The following is a 6,000-nucleotide window of genomic DNA, read 5'->3' as shown; positions in this document are numbered from 1 at the left end:
ACTCTCTGTATATTATAGTCATAGTTTTAGTTCTTAGAAGCTGTGCTGTGGTGCCAGACGATCAGAAGGGTTGAGAACCACCACCACCGCCGGTCAGGGAGCGAAGGAAGCCACTCTTGAGAAAGACACTTCATCTAATTCCTATACAAGTGATTATACACAACGAGATTGAGCCAAAGAAATACAAGAGATTGTATTCTTTGGCTTGACTCAGTTTCCTTCATCTCATTTATCGCTTTTATTTCATTTGATTAAATATTGCTTTTGTAAAGACTCTCTGTTTCTTTATAAAATTCATATATTTGATCCATCATACTTGTCATTGTTTATTTCTTGTTTATGTTGAATGCATTAATATCTTATGCCAAACTTCATTCTAACGCTCAAGCCAACTTGAAAAATTGGTAAAAAGTATCTTTAACTTAGATTGTTCGAAAGAATAACTAAGCTGCATCAAGTAGGACGTCTAGTACAGCTAGAGATAGACTTACTGGTGTCTATTGCATTCTCTGTTAGATGCATGCATCCTAAAAATAGGTTTTGTATGATATTCGCATTGAGAAATGTTGAATGAAGTCTAACGCACGAACAAAAGATAAGAAAATCAATCCATCTCATCCACATCACATCCTGGTTTGTGTACATTCATCTTAGACCGACATGATCCATCACTAACTACTCAACTCTTCTGCATTTCTTGCACAGGCACAACAATTTAGTGTAAATAACACATTTCTCACATTTATTTAGGAAAACCCCTACAGTAGATACAACGCAAGGTCTGCGTTTGGTTAACTGAATTCTTGAGTTCGACCCTGAACTTACCAGGAACCTAAATTAGATTTATACTTGGGTCTGGTTTAAGAAAACTTGAATGTCATTAGAAGGAGTTGTGTGCGTTCCGTTGCATATATCTGACACCCCAACCCATTACATTTATTTAAACTCATCAAAGCATATATGTAGCACTTACACTTAGAACTTATTCTTCCTATTTAGTTTATACAATACACTCCTAGAGCGAATCACAATAGTGACGAACAAGTTTTTAGTGCCATTACTGAGGATTCAGAAACAAAACTAACAAGAAATTTCGTTTGTATCTGTTGTAGGAACACTTCGGTCGAGGGAGTATTACAATTTAAGCCTAAGCTTGTGAACGTTTATGAACAGGGAGAGCACTTTTGAACTCAGATACGTCCCCAAGATTGAATGGATCTTCTGGCGTAGGAACCGATCCAACCGTCGTTAAAGGTTGAGGCAGCAATTTCTCAGACAACAGAACAGACAACGAGCAATAGCAGAAGAATAGGCAAATCAACAACTAGCTCATGCTGCACAGAATCCAATCCTGATGGCGAATAGTAGCATGCGTCCCATGAGGGAGCACGCGTCTCCTGTACTGTATGATTTCTCTCCAGGAATCATATTCCCAATGCCAGATGGAACCAGGTTCAAGATGAAATCTGTTATGCTCCAAATGCTCCAGACTGCTGGACAATTTAGGGGGGGTCGTGGTGAAGATCCTCACGCCCACATGAAGCGTTTCCTGGAAATGTGTAATTCATATGTGATTCCTGGAATCACCCCAGAGGCGATTAGGCTGTCCTTGTTTCCCTATTCTTTGCGTGATGACGCAAAACAATGGGTGAGCTCATTGGAGCCTGGTGAAATCACCACCTGGGAGAAGTTGGTGGAAAAATTTATGCAAAAATACTTCCCACCTACCACCAACGCGAGGAGGCGTCGAGAGATTATGAATTTTGAGCAAGAAGATGCTGAGACCTTGAGCGCCGCATAGGAGCATTTTAAGGGCTTGGTCAAGAATTGCCCAAACCATGGACTACCACTAACAATCCAAATGGAGACGTTTTATGGAGGAGTGAATAGAGCATCGTAGATGGCAGCAGACGCAGCAGCAGCTGGTGGACTTATGGACAGATCTTACACTAAGGCTAAAGAGATATTAGACCGCATTGCGAAACATAATATGGAATGGGTGGATGATACGTATGATGGAAGAGCTGACAGGAAGAAGAGATCTCAGAACGTTAATTCTATCAATTCCAACACATTAGCCACACTTTCTGCTCAAGTGGTTACGATGACCAGCCTTCTACAGAACACAACGCTGGGACACACATCAAATCAGCAGAAGGTGAATCAGGTAGAGGCGTTTGGGCAGCCCATGGTTAGCTGTGTGGGCAGTGGAGATCCTCACTCCTATGCTGAATGTCCATAAAACCCTCAGTCAGTATGCTTCATAAAAAACAACTCATTCTCTAATACATATAACCCTGGATGGAGAAACCATCCGAATTTTTCTTGGACAGGAGGAAATCATTAGAAGCACTACCCAGGGGCGAACCATCAACAAAGGAAAGAACCGCCGCCTGCATTTCAACAAACGCATCAGCAACATCAACAACCCTTTAATAAACGAAGACAGGCATCGAGCTCAGAATCTCTACTTGAAAACCTACTGAAGAAGTACATAGCCCAGAATGACGCATTGCTGAAAAGCCAAGCGTCATCTATCAGAAACCTGGAAATCCAAGTAGGGCAGATAGTGAGCGAGTTGAAAAGCAGGCAACTTGGAGTTCTACCTAGCAATATTGAAACACCTGGGAACAATAATGGAAAGGAGCAATGTCACGCGGTGACGTTGCGAAGTGGAAGAGCTCTTGAAGAAAGAAAAATGAATCAAAGAAATAGCAGTCCTTTGAAAGAACGCATCACACATTCAATGGATCATAAAGAAATAACGCCTGAGACTACAAGCCATTCAGAACCTAGTACATCTAACGTGGGAAATCCTGAGGTGACTTTGAACGCACCATTCCCTAGGCGTCTGATGAAGAAGAATGATGAACAACAATTCAAGTGCTTTCTTGAGCTTCTAAAGCAGCTGCATATCAACATTCCACTTATAAAGGCTTTGGAGCAGATGCCAACATATGTCAAATTTTTTAAGGACATTTTGACGAAGAAGAGAAGAGTCAGTTATAAGGAAGTAATAGCGCTAACGCAAGAGTGTAACAAGTTAGTAAGCAATAGTCTACCAAAGAAGCAGAAGGACCCTGGGAGCTTCACAATTCCTTATTCGATAGGAGGATTGGATGTGGGTCATGCGTTGTGCGATCTAGAAGCCAGCATTAATCTCATGCCACTTTCAATTTTTAAGAAATTGGGGATTGGCAAAGCACAACCTACTTCTGTTACTCTTCAGCTCACTAACAGAACAATTAAGTACCCAGAATGGAAGATTGAAGATGTTCTGGTGAAAGTTGACAATCTCATATTCCCAGCAGACTTTATTATCTTGAACTATGAAGCAGATAAGGAGGTACCAATTATCCTTGGATGCCCCTTCTTAGCTACTGGGAAAGTTTTAATTGACGTGCATAAAGGCGAATTAACTATGCGCGTGGACAATGAAGAGGTGAAGTTTAATGTGCTCAATGCATTAAAGTTCCCAGATAGTGAAGATTGTCAACTAAATAGTATTGAGTTGCCTGAAGAAGAGACTCATGTATGTGAGGTCCTTGTGTTGGAGGAGAACTTGAAAGAATCAGAGCCGTTAAGTCTGAGTGAGCGGCGGACAAAACCAACGCGTCCATCACTTGAAGGACCACCAGAACTCGAGTTGAAACAGTTACCTGGACACTTGAAATATGCATTCCTTGGAACCAACAACACTTTACCTGTGATCATTTCCGCAAATCTTACAGAGCCTAATGAGCCTAGAGATAGGTTTTGTATGTTATTCACATTGAAAAATGTTAAATGAAGTCTAACGCATGAACAAAAGATAAGCAAATCAATCCATCTCATCCACATCACATCCTGGTTTGTGTACATTTATCTTAGACCGACGCCTCCACTTACATTAAACTCCATTCTCACATGATCCATCATTAACTACTCAACTCTTCTGCATCTCTTGCACAGGCACAACAATTTAGTGTAAATAACACATTTCTCACATTTATTTAGGAAAACCCCTACAGTAGATACAATGCAATGTCTGCGTTTGGTTAACTGAATCCCTGAGTTCGACCCTGGACTTACCAGGAACCTAAATTAGATTTATACTTGGGTCTAGTTTAGGAAAACTTGAACGTCGTTAAAAGAAGTTGTGTGCGTTCTGTTGCATATATCTGACGCCCCAACGCGTTACATTTACTTAAACGCATCAAAGCATAAATGCATCACTTACACTTAGAACTTATTCTTCCTATTTAGTTTATACAATACACTCCTAGAGAAAATCACGATAGCGACGAACAGTCACGAACACCTCGACACCGCGAATGGCTTCCACAGAACCTCGACTATGTTGAGTTGAGTATGACACCACCAAGAAGGTTACCTTAGTATTCTTGGTGTAAGAATCCAGAGGGTGGACTTTGTTTGGACTTGGTTAGAGATAGAAAACTGGAGGAACCACAATCGTGTAAACGATTGAGCAAGTGGGAGATGGAACATACCTATCGCATAGGTCGATGCCCAATCATTTAGAAAAAGTTATACGATCGTCTAGCAAAAGCTATGCGATCATTTAGCTCATCGTCTAGCTGAGTGTTTATTGTGTACTAACACTCCATGATTGTTTAGCTAACTCCAAGCTATCGCTTAGTAAATCTGATTTACTTGACAACTTCTCCATGAGTAATTTTCGAGATTGGAAATCTCAAAACAACATTACTAAAATTAGGAAAATATTTTTCCTTTTATCTCACGGTTATCATGAAACCACCAATAACCTCCCACTCAATTGATTATTAGAGAAAAAGAGATAATTATCTAATAATTAATATTATTATAAATATAAATGATAACTAACTTACCATAATATATTTATAACCTATAGTTTTAATATTTCATCTCAGGAAACATATAAACCAAGCTCTTTTTCTATTCTGTTGCACTTAATGTAAATCTCATTTACATGATTCCTCCACTTGATGTATCTCATATACCATACCGATCATATCACATATAATCGAATTACCTCTTGTCAATTTGAACATTTCAAATCAACACCAAGAACTAATCCTCAACTTGAATCCATTGAGCTACTAAGGGGACCTTATGAACCTGTAGCTTAAAGCTCAAATGGTACGTGAAAAACTGACTAAACTCTTTAATCATGGGATCCACCATCCGTTAACTTCCAGGCACTCCACTAAAGATCGATGGTTGAACTCTCCTTACCACATATATATTATGTGTCCATTTTAACCAATCAACAGTGCGAAAACCTTCACAGATCACTCGTAAGTACAGCTCGGCCAATAACCGTTATGTCCCTGTAGTTACATCTAACTCCTTAAGTACCACTGAATCCTCTAATGAACATAAGTCATAGTCAGTTGATTGAGTCCCCTCTTCCAAAGAGAAGTTGTGGCCATTATGTTCAAGCCTCGGAATCAGCCCTTAAGGGAGCAATCTATCTACTTATCCTACTTCGGGGAAGGACTGAATTCCATCTTGTATAATTGAGTTTCTAGCTCCCAGATCAGACAAGTCCCCAAAAAGGTAGGCATGTTGAGTTGGCAATCTGGCCACTCTCACCCATACTAATCAAAGAACCGCCCTCAAAGGCAGGAGTTCCCAAAACACTCAGGATTGAGGTCGTGTCACCTATGGTCGTTTAGGTGAGATGTAAGTCTCCAGTATCAACGGCATTATATATAGAGTCTAGTCATCTCGTGGTCCAGTATTATACAAACTCTTTGTATAGGATGCCCACGCTCGCATGTCTCACATGAATGGTCAAGATCTACCATCTGTAATAGTTTACAATACTTGCAAATCTCTACAAAGCGGGCCATATTCGTAGTGTGACTAGGATTAGATATCCCACCTTAATCCTTATACTACAGATCTATTTTGGTTATCACTTAAGGTATGATTCACTTGTATATCACATATATATGCTTAAGTTTACATAAGATAACCATGGAGCTTTGTTTATTGGATATGAGTAAATGCCAG

At 39.9% G+C, this 6,000-nt stretch overlaps 1 non-coding gene across 1 annotated transcript; it reads right to left on the bottom strand.

The window, feature by feature from the left end:
- Nucleotides 1–1,741: 1,741 nt before the first annotated feature.
- On the bottom strand, nt 1,742–1,845 carry LOC120084286. Its single transcript, XR_005483651.1, has one exon. It is a non-coding gene; the product is annotated as a small nucleolar RNA R71 (small nucleolar RNA).
- Nucleotides 1,846–6,000: the final 4,155 nt, after the last annotated feature.

Source organism: Benincasa hispida, chromosome 8, assembly GCF_009727055.1.
Source record: "Benincasa hispida cultivar B227 chromosome 8, ASM972705v1, whole genome shotgun sequence".
In the NCBI taxonomy this organism is placed as follows: domain Eukaryota; kingdom Viridiplantae; phylum Streptophyta; class Magnoliopsida; order Cucurbitales; family Cucurbitaceae; genus Benincasa; species Benincasa hispida.
The sequence above is the reverse complement of the archived record's forward strand: the minus strand, read 5'-3'. Positions and strand labels throughout refer to the sequence as shown.